Source organism: Stigmatopora argus, chromosome 9 (genome assembly GCF_051989625.1).
Source record: "Stigmatopora argus isolate UIUO_Sarg chromosome 9, RoL_Sarg_1.0, whole genome shotgun sequence".
Lineage (NCBI taxonomy): Eukaryota > Metazoa > Chordata > Actinopteri > Syngnathiformes > Syngnathidae > Stigmatopora > Stigmatopora argus.
Genome location: NC_135395.1, coordinates 13,907,490 through 13,920,396, shown reverse-complemented (window position 1 = coordinate 13,920,396; position 12,907 = coordinate 13,907,490). Strand labels below are relative to the sequence as shown.

General features: G+C 38.4%; 1 protein-coding gene across 3 annotated transcripts in view; it reads right to left on the bottom strand.

The window, feature by feature from the left end:
* The window catches only part of nlgn3a (neuroligin 3a), a 131,543-nt gene extending 119,165 nt beyond the window's left edge, over nt 1-12,378 (bottom strand). Inside the window, exons 1-2 of one of the 3 annotated variants that reach the window (XM_077610230.1) lie at nt 12,060-12,378; nt 11,114-11,323 (exon numbers count right to left, since the gene is read on the bottom strand). The gene's annotated coding sequence lies outside the window, so the exon portion shown is untranslated. The remainder of the gene's footprint in view (nt 1-11,113; nt 11,324-12,059) is intronic. The other 2 variants (XM_077610231.1, XM_077610233.1) reach the window with 2 other exon arrangements.
* Between the last annotated feature and the right edge of the window lie 529 nt (nt 12,379-12,907).

Below are 12,907 nucleotides of genomic sequence, written 5' to 3'. Positions count from 1 at the left end.
AAAAAGGGCAACACTAACTACATTCTATTTATGTGCACTGGTGCTGAAAAGGTAAAGTGGTGTCCACTAACTACTTCATCCTGTATGGTTTTGGAACATGGGCTGCGCAAGAAGACCAATTGATTTATTGTATATATTTTTAATATTTTTGAGCTAAGAAGCAGATTGACAACAGCAAACAGAATTGAAAGCCATCTTTTCTGACTTCAAGTGAGAGGTGGGTTACATTCTGAACGGATCACCAGTCAAAGTAATTAATACAAACAACTGATTACGCTTCGATTCACGCCCATGGACAATTGAAAGTCTCGCGTTGACCTATCACGCATGCATTAAACTGGGCAAAAATTAATTTGACACAGTCACCTTTCGGTGAATCAAGCAATCAAGAAATTCTGTTATGGAAGATCAAACACCACATACAGCATGTGGTGCACAAAAAATATTATTCCACATCTCAAAAGATAGACTTAAATCAAAACAAGGATTAAAAAACAATATTAGTCACAGGCAAAATGTCTTTTTAGAAGAGGTTTAAGTGCTTGTTTTGGGATCCACTGAGATTTTCTATTTCTCGTTTTAAAAACAGGGTTTTCCTCCAACATCTGTGAGTGAAATAGCCTAAACAAAATGTCATATCAGATCATATCGGAGTTCAACATTGCAACTTTAGGGCATATTACTTATTCATACATATGATGACATCTTAACTATGCCCTAAATGTTAGCACTTTGAAAACTATGTTTCGGCACCCAAGCTGTGCAGATACAAGAGCAAATTGCAGGCGCTCACAAAGGGAGGAGAGTTCCTTTTACCAGGCATGAATGCAGAAGAGAGGGAACAACGGGGACATTGTTGTTTTCTTGCTCAAGAGCCCCGGAGCTTGTGCAGAGCAGCAAACACAACAATAAAAGTGCCTACATGTTGGCTGTAAAATTTTATGTGGCTACAGGGCTTCCCCTTAATTTTCATTGACACTAAACGCTGAGCCCTGAGTGCCAGAATCATGTTACTTATTATAAATATTTATTCCTGAGGTAAAAATAAATAAATGACAGAAACTATATATTTCTAAGTAGTGGCATGTGCAAGTCTTTCAAGGTTAGCTCATGGTCATGTTTAATGAGTTGATGGGGGAGTGCATATTTTAAGACAATTATCGAATATGCAGATATACAATCTATTTTTTTTATTATTGGAAGCAGGTTAATGATATGGATTTTCAGGGGGAAAAGGAAAGATTACATTTACAAGCTTAAACTTGCAAAACTGCTCAGTGCACCTTTTGAGAGATTTTAACCTCTGCCACTCACTATGTATACCTGCTCTGGAAAAGGAATCCATATTTAATACTTTTCTCCCCCTAGTAGATAAAACCTGCCACCTGTGTGCCAGATTAAGTTTTTCAAGCCTAATGATTACAAAAGGCCTGTTTCATTTGTTTTCAAACAGGCATTTTTGTCTTGATAGAATAACAGCTGAGTTACGCCTAAGGAAGGAAAGTGTGCTCATCCAACCATCTTTTTTTCAGCTATCCATAAACCCATGTCGCTTACTATGATATACGTGCTGGATTAGTAAAGAGAAAGAGCAAAATCAATGAGGAACAATTTCTCCCAATTTACAGTGAGATCATGTTACATTATGTTGTATATCATAAGCCTGTGCTGTACAAGTATGAGCTGTTTTGGGGCTGCCCGTGTTTTAGTATGAGCTCGGAATTCCTTGGTGATGTTCTTGCTTTTCTTATCAGTAACTCTGTCAGAGGCTGCCAGAAGATTTGGTAGCACTGGATGCCCACAGCTATAAATCTGGGCCAAGGGTTGTGTGGGATGCACAGATAAATGGGTTGGCCATTGTTTCATTGCAACACTGTTTGTCTTTACTTTTCTATTCTACTTGGGATTTAGAACACCACTGTCCTTGGTCGTCTCTCTGCAACAGTGGCTCTGGATTGGGTCTGAGTCAGCCCTGTTGCCCCAAGATTATACAAATATCCCCTATTCAGACATTCACCACTGTGCTTGCGCGGCAGTTTTGTTTATTTGTTTGTTTTTATCTCTTGAAGGATTTAGTTTCACGTGGGTATGGGTGTGTGTCTGGGATTAAAAGGGAAACCGAGGATCCACATGCAACCCCATTCAACCAGTCATTTCACTTGGTGTGAAATGTGCATCATATTTTGCACTGAACTTCGCTGCTCAGGATATTTGACTGATATGACAGGTTTACATGTGATGTAGGTTTTTATCATGTGTGCAGCAAAGCATTGTAAAGGAAAAGTAGGCCACAGAGGCCCAAAACACAATTATCCCCGAGGAAATATGTCACATTTCCAGTGCCTTTTGTGATAAGTTTTTTCAGTCAAATCTTCGAATGTCGCCTTTTAAAATGCACTAGTCGGAACAAATGCAAGGATACGGCTTATTGGGCCGATTCTAGATTTCTTGTACGCAATGATCATGGATGCGCTGTGCAAATCACAGGGGTATCATTAGAATGAACCCGGAAGAGACTGAAGAATGTTTGCTTCTTAAAGACTTGGCTTTGGATGCTGCAAGCTTGAATTTGAATTGCTTTTGTCTCCATTAGTGAAGACCTCAATGTACTTTCATTTAAATTTCTGAGCTACTCATACATAAAGCAAAGTTAAAAAAAATGTAAAATTATATTGTGTTATATTTCTTCAAGAAGAAACAGCAAACACCCCATTAGCTAACACACTGGGCGCCAGGCAACCAAAAGGCTCCAAGAATAATTGTCACTGTTTGCTTTAGTGTTGGGGGTTGTATGGCGTTTGAAATGTGCGCAGCAGGTTTAGGCTGGACTGATTAAAGAGAATAAAATATTAGAATGCCTGCAAATTCTGGGGTGTCAGAAAACGTTGAATCATTTAGTATGTTCCAGCATGATGACGAGATCGGGCTCAATCAAAATCCCTACAAGTAGAAAAGTCGAGCGGACTCTTCTGTTGTAACTGCTGCTTTTTGTTTGTAGTCAGTATGCAGTTAAACTAAATCTGTCCTCAGAATGAATAAAACAAACATGCAATATTTTGTTTGGACTGTCTTCTCAGTGCCGAGCTAACTTGTCAGGAAGCAAAGCTCTTCCAAGCCTAATCACTTTCTTCTTGTTTCAAACTCATCTCTTTTTGTTCCCGTTTCCCAGCCTCTCTGATCCGCTCGCCGTTCTTGCCACTCTCGCAGAATCATTTCTATCCCAACCGTATCATTTTGCTCTTCAGATTCAGGACTGAGCTGCCCACCACCATTATGTCATTCAACACCTGTACTTATGGGAGCAGCTCAAACTCACAGAGGCCCAAAAGCCCCTGGAAAAGCTAAAAGCTTCAAGTTGATCTTACCAAATTCACCTTCAACTTGTAATCCCACAAGAGACAACAACAGTACATGAGAGCCCTTCCAAGTTTGACAAGGCTCAAGGTGAAAATAAATGTAAAATATTTCTAGAGTAGATCCTAACAATCATGGCATTCTGGATATTTTATCCGGTGACAAATCTGTTGCCCAGTTTTTGCAAAACTACTCAAGTCAACACGATTTTCAATCATCACCTTGATGTCTCATCACATTCCCCCACTCTCTGAAAAGTTAACTTTCTCATGCCATGAGACACATCAAACTGTCAGGCTGAACGCATATTCCACTGATTGTCATCATGACCTACAACCACCAATTTATCAGAGCTTCCATCTTGGGATTGTAAGCCACAAGGCTATTTATGTAATGACCTAGATTTCCAGGTGAATCGGGAACTGAATCCATGTAATGAGCCACATAGAACAGAGCATAATAGGTCAAATAAACTCCACTCGTTCTTAGCATTCAACTGCTCTGTAGTGAAATACTTAAAATCATAGTGAAAAGAAATTTACTTCAACGAGCAACATATAGATAAAACAATGTTTTATAGCTGAAATAAGGCCACACTAATTTCTGCTCATCAAAAGGGGGAGAAATGAAATTCATTTCCTTACGTCTGTAGATTGCAATGAATAACCACAGTTACAGTTGTTAAGCCTGAAGTGGAATATCGGCACGGAATGGCTCCGAGATAGATGTAGAATTGCAACTGTACTCAAAATCTATTGGGGAACCATCATCGAGAATGCAGAAGTATAAATAGAATACTGTGAGGAGGAGGAGAAGGTCTATGTGTAAGCACTGGAATGAACTATTCCAAAGAAGGTATACTATTAAGGTGGAGGGTTTACATTGTCATTAGAGGGCATTTAAGAAGCCTGAGCACTGCAAAACATGGTGCTATTAGGACATTCGTGAACCAACAGCTTACTCCAGCATTTCTCTTCAGGGTACCTCAGAGAAAAATAACAGAACAGCAACACAAAACTCCATCAGTCAGATCAAGCAAATCCGTGTTTCTTTCTAACTTGTATGTAGGGCTTATGTTATCACTTAATGGGATGATTTGGCGAACCGAGAAAACAATGTGAGCTGGTCTTAAGCATTTAGAGAAAATACGTTGAATTTGCGAGTGATTTTGGTGCTTTAAGCTGAAAAGAGCTTGTCGACCCCAGACGGGAGAAAATGGCCAAGACTGTTTATTCGTGATATGCTTCTATGTTGCTTTGCACACAAATGATGCATTAATTCAAAACATTAAAATTTTTAACCAAACCTAGAAAATGAACTATGACATTTATCAGCAAGAATAATTATGGACAACTTTTTAATCAATATTAATGACTTTTTAATAGAAAGACGAGCAGCCTTGAAAGATGGCTGAGATAAAAAGTATGTTAAAAACATTATTTCTATTTAAGAAAGTAAATAATTTATAAGGGCCAGAAAAAAATAAAAAGCAAGACTGGGAACTAAGAAGGTTTCTTTTAACTGACCATGGTGCAACTAGTATTTGGTGCAGTGATTGTAAACTACCATGAATAGATGTTAAACTATCCGACATGTCATCGGTACAGCTTTACATGGCCGGTAAAATTTTACACACATAACTGCAAAGACATTACACTTGATTAAGTGGCAGTGAACATTTAAGTTAAACAAATCTGGGAACGACTATGTGCTGTGTAAACTGTAGGTCCTTTTATGTGAGGAAACAATGATTGAGCTGTCACACTCTCTTGCTTTTATAGCACACATATATTTTTATTTGTTCAGCAGGTTCCCCCAGTGGCCAAGAGTACGAAAAAAGAAACAAGTGTAGGACTTCTGTTAACTAGATCTTACAACAGGTCCACAATTTTGTTGTATTCGCCTAAATACTTAATACTTAATAATTCAAATGCTATTAAAAGTGTTGCAAAGAATGGAAGTGCATTTATATTTCGTAAATTCTTTTTTTCAAGATTTTTGATCATTTTCGTAACTTGAATTTCTTTTGTATTCTGAGACAACATTTTCTACTAGTGTTTTTCTTTATCCTGGTCAACTATTAGTGGTAAAACGTGTGAGTGAGTGTTGGAGAGCGTGGAAAGATCTCTATTAATCTGTGGTTTTACTGTAGCCATTTCCCCACTCTTCATCACCAACACCATGTGCTCGATGAGATTTAAAATATTTAAATCTGTAATCTGTCAGCATTATGAGGTTAACAGACACCCGCAAGACTGGTGTCTTATCTGTCACCACACTTCACCACTTCACACAGCCACACATGCATCATCAGGACCTGACGTCGCCTTTTGTAGCTCTCGCCGGACCTGACACTCCTACTATTTTGTGTAATTTCTCAACAGCAGTGCCGGCATGCTGCTGGACCCCAGAGAAAAATTAGGAGGAAAGCGTGGAACTGGAAAGAAGAAGAAAAACTGCAGCAATGCGGCGAGTGAGGAAACCGCTAATTGTTTCCCAAGTGTGTGTGACCCAGTGACTCTTGGGGAGCTCCGCCTTTTTCATTTACTACGGGTAAACCGGCATTCATTATTGATTTGCTAGCACAGAAGCATCATTTTATACAGCTTGCTCTTATGAGTGGGCTGTTTTGTCAGTTTTGTGATGCTCTATTAAATCCTAACTAATATAGCCTTCATCCTTTGCTCATTGCCTAGAGTGCCTAAAACTCATAAATCACAAGAAATAACTAAAAATAAATAAATAAACTGAATGGGATAACACTCAGTAATGGTGACCTATATATGAATATTAGGTTGATGGAAGACACTCCAACGTCGTCCATTTAGCCAGCTCTATGTCATGTCTTCATAGGACAGGCTTTTACTAAGCTTCTTAAGAGCCAGCCCCAGGGGATCTATGGTAGGAAGGAGGTACTGACTCAGGCCTTATCTCCACCAATTTATCCCATGAATTAGACGGACTCCGTCCTCTGTGTCCTGTCAGATCCACACAATAGTCTCTGCGTGTTAAGAAAATGAATGCGATAGGAAGGGGGCTTAACGATTGCTTGATAGGATAAGAAGTTGGTGAATTGACAGAAAGGGAAGCACTGCCCCATTAACTTTGACCTCCATGGCTGCGTTCGTGTGTGTCGTTTTAACAGTGGATTTGCTGTCACGTTTTCAGGCTGGATTCGGGTGGAACAAATCGTAACTGGAAACATGTGGATTAAGAAGATGGTGTTGAAAACAAACACAACAGGTCACGTTGGGCAGACACATTTGTTCCAAGGCCGCTATGTAGACAAAAGTATTAAAAGTACAACAGGAGTTCTGTTTTTTCTGGACGGATGATTGATAGACTTTTTGCCCAACAAATAACACCAACAGACCCTCATTTATAGAATTGTTAGAGTAAAAATCAGGGTTATTGAAGACTAATCTGTCTAATCTAACTATAGAGAAACAACTCCAACAAGTGTCTACAGTTGTCCTCATCTGATTGTTGTGTGAGATATCAATTATGTACTGTATAATATCTAAATTCTCCAGTAAAATACCTAAATGCAAGTAGTTCATTCCAGACTTCACTCCACAACAACAAACAGCAAATGACGCGAACAGGGACAAACTGATCTCAACCACAGCACAAGTTTCTAATGACAAGCAATGAGTGATTTCATCAAATACTAAAAATGACATGGCAGCCGAGTTCAAAGCTTCTCATGCAAGTTTCCAAAAGTGGCAGAGAAGGTGAAAAGTTTATCCAACATAAGCAGCATCACAAAGAACAGCATGAGTAAATGCATGAGAAGACAAAACCACTTCTTACTCCTTGAAATACTCAACACTATGGCTAGTGTGGAAGTTTTTCTCAAGCCAATAGACTTTGCTTTAAGTCCGAGTAATGTCTATAGTAATGCACTGGATTAAACTCCTGATATCAGAACTATGCATCTTACTATAAACGATGATGTGCTAGCAACTCGAAGATAGATATCTGTCTGGAAAATGAACACAGTCGGCAGACTCTGTTCCAGCAATATTTGTTTACAGTATGTTGGAATGGTGAGAATGTATTTTCCGATCTGGCAACCCTTGTTCCACAATGCTTGGAGTATAGTATTGTCTAAAATGTACTGATAATGGTCAATAATATGCACAAATATACAAACGGTCAAGAGTTGCGTGACATGACGTCAGCAGATTTGAAGATCCGGTGTTATTCCTGTATCCCATTATATCAAAAAGGGGTCACTTATGAATAAAAAGTATGTGGTGTGCCAGTTTACAGTTGTGTAAAGGCTTTCCTTCTGCTGCTGTCATGTTTGTCTTTCAGCACCACATCTCGCTGCATCACACAAAGAGTATGTGATGCATTTTTTAAACCTCAAAAAGGGAAAACAATCAAAAATAGATCTGCAGTGCTGGTGCATATCTTATTACATCCCTAATCTTAACTCAGACGAAAGTACCACAGGCACTGTTTTGTTGAATTTAAAATGTCTGATTTTATAAATAATTATACGGTAAATGCAGGCCAACATCAAGCCCCGACATAGTGTGTGACATCTGCTTTGTAGTTAAATGTAGAGCAGGCGATGTCCAAAAGAATATTTAACAAGCAGACACTGGTTGTTGGCAGTTCAACCTGTTAGTCATGAAAGATGTTCTTGGACCAGGAACAATGTAAAATCTCAATTAAATATGTTTCAAAACCTTTTTTTTAATTTTACAACAAAGTATTTTCTGCTTCTTTCCATTTAATGCCCAACAATAGATTCACAAGCATTTTTTTAAATGCATCATTATGCAGACGTGCACGATTCTAGATGTACTACTTTTTTAATTTAATATAATTAAATATTATAATGCAACAACCCAAATTATGCATACTTATTTTGAGTTCTGTATCGCCAAGTTGACTGTACTGTATTTGACTTTTTCACACGAGTGTCATGGAATTACGTTACAATGTCAGTTGCAAATTTCAATTTTGAAACTAGCAAATAAACAAACAATCAAGAAGAAATCAATAATTGTCCATTTACAATACAATCATTTGAAATTTGCTGAAAAATAAACCACTTTTATCAACAGATGAGTACAAACAACAATAGTGGATGTGAGAACCATAGTGAGAAGACCCTAAACAAAGGCCAGTGATATCAGCAACAAAGTCCAGAGAGCATAATTTAATGAAATACAACCTGTTTTTAGTCGCTGAATTAATGAGCAAAAGTACATTTCCTTCAACTAAGAATACAAACCACTCATAAGCAAAGCTCACTTTTGAAAAAGAGCAAATAACTCCCAGGATTCTCATTGTTAATACACTGCTCCTGGACAGTGCCAACTGACAAATTAAAAAGAGCGATTGATTTAATTATCCGACCCTGTGTAGACCACGAATAAGAAGGAAATAATCCAGCACCCATTATTAAAACTGCAGCAAGTGATAAAAGATCTTGTCATCACATTTTTGGGAAGAAAATAGGACTGTAAAGAAAATCCAGATTGTGTCACAACTTTGTATAAATACTTATAGATAATGATGAATTAACGATATAATGATCAGAAAATATGTTACTTGTTGTTGTTGAGTATTTGATAATTGTATAATTGTATATTAAACATGCACTGTTTTTTACAATATGTGTTCTGGTGGTAGGAAGACCAAAAAATGGCTGCCTGAGAGTATTGTAAATGCGATGTTTAGAACTTAAGATTTTGAACAAATACTTCATAGGTTTGAGTAAAAAAGCAGCTGATAAAAAAATTCCACATTTAAAATATGATAGTTTTGACAAGCTTTCAGTGTTTTTTGTTTGGGGGGGGGGGGGGTGTCTTATGTGTTTGTTTGTTGTTGTTTTTTGTAAGGTAACTAGTTAAAACTTAAGATATTTCCAGGGATGTTTACACAATGATCCTCGGAGCAACCTCCCTCAGGTCTGATTAATAGGACTAATTAATTATGTTGATGTTGATGTTTTGTTGCCTTTAGGTTCCAAGATAGCCATTAGAGGACATGCACGTTTTTCTGGTGTGCTTATTAGTCTGTGGCCTGATCAAATGTGTAGTCCGTTTGAAGTTGTTAAATCTTCTCCCTGTAGGTTTCATTTAACTTACTATTATACAATTTCAATTCATTCTGTTCTAATACTTTTGCTCTTTAAAATGTTTTGTTAAATATAAGTTTAAAGTTTTGGAGAAAAAAAACCTAAAGTCATTTAGAATAGAGTTCCACTACTTTTAAATAAGATATGTATGTTACTTTCATTACACAATTTAAGTAATGTTAGTCGGAAGAGAAAAGCAGTGTCAGAAAAATCACTTTTGTATAGATATGAGACAAACACCAGTCGGACACATTTCCGTTCAGACGTATGCATTTGGGAAATTATTCATTTCCTCCTCTGTATCTTCAGGACAACATGTCAAACACAATGAAGTATATTGGAAAACAAAAATAACCTTGCACACATCCTCCTCTCTTTCTGTGTCATTACTTGCAGATATGCACTACAGAATACACAACACACCATCGTCCTTTCCAGGCAACAGAAACAGTAGCATAAAAGCCCAGAGACCCACAGATTCTCAGCCATGTCACAAGACACTCAGGTAAGAATCAGGCTGGTTTGACCTTTCCAGGAAACCGAGGGCCATTGGGTTTTTCCTTGTGGGGACTCAAGTAAACAAGTGGGAACCTTTAAACTGCATTATGGGATGTTTTAATGTCCTCAAGAACATGGTACACAGTGTGCCTGTCAGGGATCACACATTGGCGGCTTCTTGATAGCCCAGACGTGCCAACAACGTAAAGGACAATCTGTCTGGAAAAATGAACACAATCGGCAGACTCTTTTCCGACAATTTTCTAACAACAGCTTCAACAGAGATTGCCTTGTTTGCAGTAAATACATTTGGACTTATTTATGACAATGCTCGATAAAAATATCAACAGTGAGCTAGAAAATAAGGACCGAGAAAAATAGCTTTTATAAACCCAAACTGAAACGTAAGGACTTGACAGAAATTGGAAGCATTGGAATTATACTTATATTAAAATATTCAGATGTGGATGAATGCCAATTGTTTCCTGATTAAACCAATCCAGGTTAGAACACAATTTCTACCTCCCTTTGAGCAAAATGACAAAATATCTTGTGAAACTCTAAAAGAGTAATGCTACCCTGCTTTTCTATTCTTCACCACCAAATACATCAAACTTAAGGCCGGGGGGCAAGTCTGGTGCTTGGCTTTATATTGTCTGGCCCAATACTCCAAATCTTGTGCGTCAACGTCATGCTTCTTGCTAAAATAACACACGTTCAAACTGTTGCCACTTATAAAGACATTACAATATTGTAAGCATCTTTGTTGTTGATATAAGTGCATCTTTTGAATAATTTGCAAAACTGATAAACAAACTGTTTTTGCTAGCTTCTGATTTTAAAGCTAGCTATTGTTCAATTTTACCAAACCAGTGTAAACAATATTATGTTGACTAGAGTGATTTACCATTATCATACTCATTATTATTAATAATGTATCATTATTATTGTATTATTTTAAATTATATTTGAATATCACTTTATATATAATAATTACTAAATGTATCATGTTAGTCCAGCTCATCATGGATTTTTTTTAATGTTTGAATATATAAAGTAGGGTTTTAATAGGCAAGTCCACTTTTTCCCCCATGTTTAAATTCACATTTTTCTCATTTTACGACTATAAATCAAAGACAAGGGACAAAGACTTTCACTCACTTGTTTCCTGTTTGGAACTGATTATTCCCCGATGAATTATGTGCCATTGCTTGTACAGACTGAGCTTGTTGTGTCCAGGCTTCTCCCAGAGTCAGAAAGTAGGCAGACATATGCAGCCTGCAGCATCACACTGCCTTTAAACTTGCATCAGCCCTTTCAACTAGTCTATTCTCAGCAACATAATCCTGTCTCTTTTTGTAACCTTAAGAACTGCAAAAAGAAAAAAAATGGAATAATTTACTGCATGCCTCAAACTGGGCATCCGCTCTCCTCCCAGTGATGAGCATGAAAATAACACATCAAATCACTCACATTAATAAAATATTAATTCCAGCTCACAGTGGCAGATTATCTCCAAATAATCATATTCCACATGCATTTAAAAAGGGATTTAAATTGAGCAGGCTATTCATGTGTAAACAAGCGAAGAGGAAGCTTGAACGGCAAATACTTATTAAACCTGATTAAAATGACTAGTCACCAAAAATGACCCCTCCAAAATAAGATATTTTAAACGTCTATTTTTATTTTATTTTGAAATCCTATATGATAAACTTCTGTGCTTAATTTAACGTGGCTGCAGTCTTTTTTTTCCTTTTTTTTTTTAGCTTGTGCGTCACTCTTCCATCAGGCACCCATGCACGTATTGTCTATTTTCCAAGTAACAAGTGTCTACAATAGGAATAACTACAGATCAAAGCATCCAAGCCTACTAAATATCCGCTGGACTATTTGTCGGATGCCTGAACACCTCGTGCGAGATAGTCAGCGGCATTAAAAAAAAAAGACGAGCATCTAACATCGGGGCAAGCGTTCCAACCCACAAATGCGTTTGGGAAGTCAAAACGGAACCGATCATTGCAAAAAAAACCATCACTTTCACTCCCCAAATCCTAACAACAAGCGGTGTGCACGCTTCTCAACGAGTGTCAAAAAAATGTCTCACCTGCACGATCCAGATGGAAATCCCCCCATAACCGTGCGATCGTGTTTATAGTAAATAAATGGGAAACGAATGAGGTGGGTGTACTCCAAAATCACCCAGAATTGCCTTTTTTTGTTAGTTCTTTTGGAAAAGCGCCTCCGGTGCAGCAAGTCTCATCGCGTTCTTGCGGCTGTCATTTTTTTTTTAAAAAGGTGCCTCCCGTGTGTGAGTTGTTTCCAGTGAGAGTGCGCCCCCTTCTCGGTCCGACTGCCTGCCTCTGAAGTGGATGCTCTTTCTCCTCAACTCGAGGTTGGCGAGAACGCGCAGCGCGACCCCGACGCCTTCTCCCGAGCGCCAATTGGAGCCGGAGAGGAGAGTTCACTAGGTAACCAAGGGCGCACACATCATCCATGGAGAGATTTAGAAAGGCTAGGTTTGTTTCCCCCAAAAAATATTTGTACAAATGCATCTGTGTTTCACACACGTTTTCAAGATTCGCAAATATTTCCAGATCCAAAAATATAGCCGGGGGCTCGGTGGATGAGTGGTTGGCGCGTCAGCCTCACAGTTCTGGGCTCAAGGATTCGATCCCAGCTGGGTCCTCACTCTCAGGAGTTTAAATGTGGGCATGTGTGGGGTTTCTCTGAGTTAGTCTCCGAGTGCCCTGTGATTGGCTGGTCATTGATTTAGGGTGTCCCCCCTGCCTGGTGCCCATGGTTAGCAGGGATAGGCTCCAGCACCCCTAGCAACCCTTGCAAGCGGTTCAGAAAATGAAAAATTTCTGATTTTTTTGCGATCCAAAAATATAGTAGGCGGATGAGTGCTTGGCACTTCTGCCTCGCAGTTCTGGGCTCGAGGGTTCGATCCCA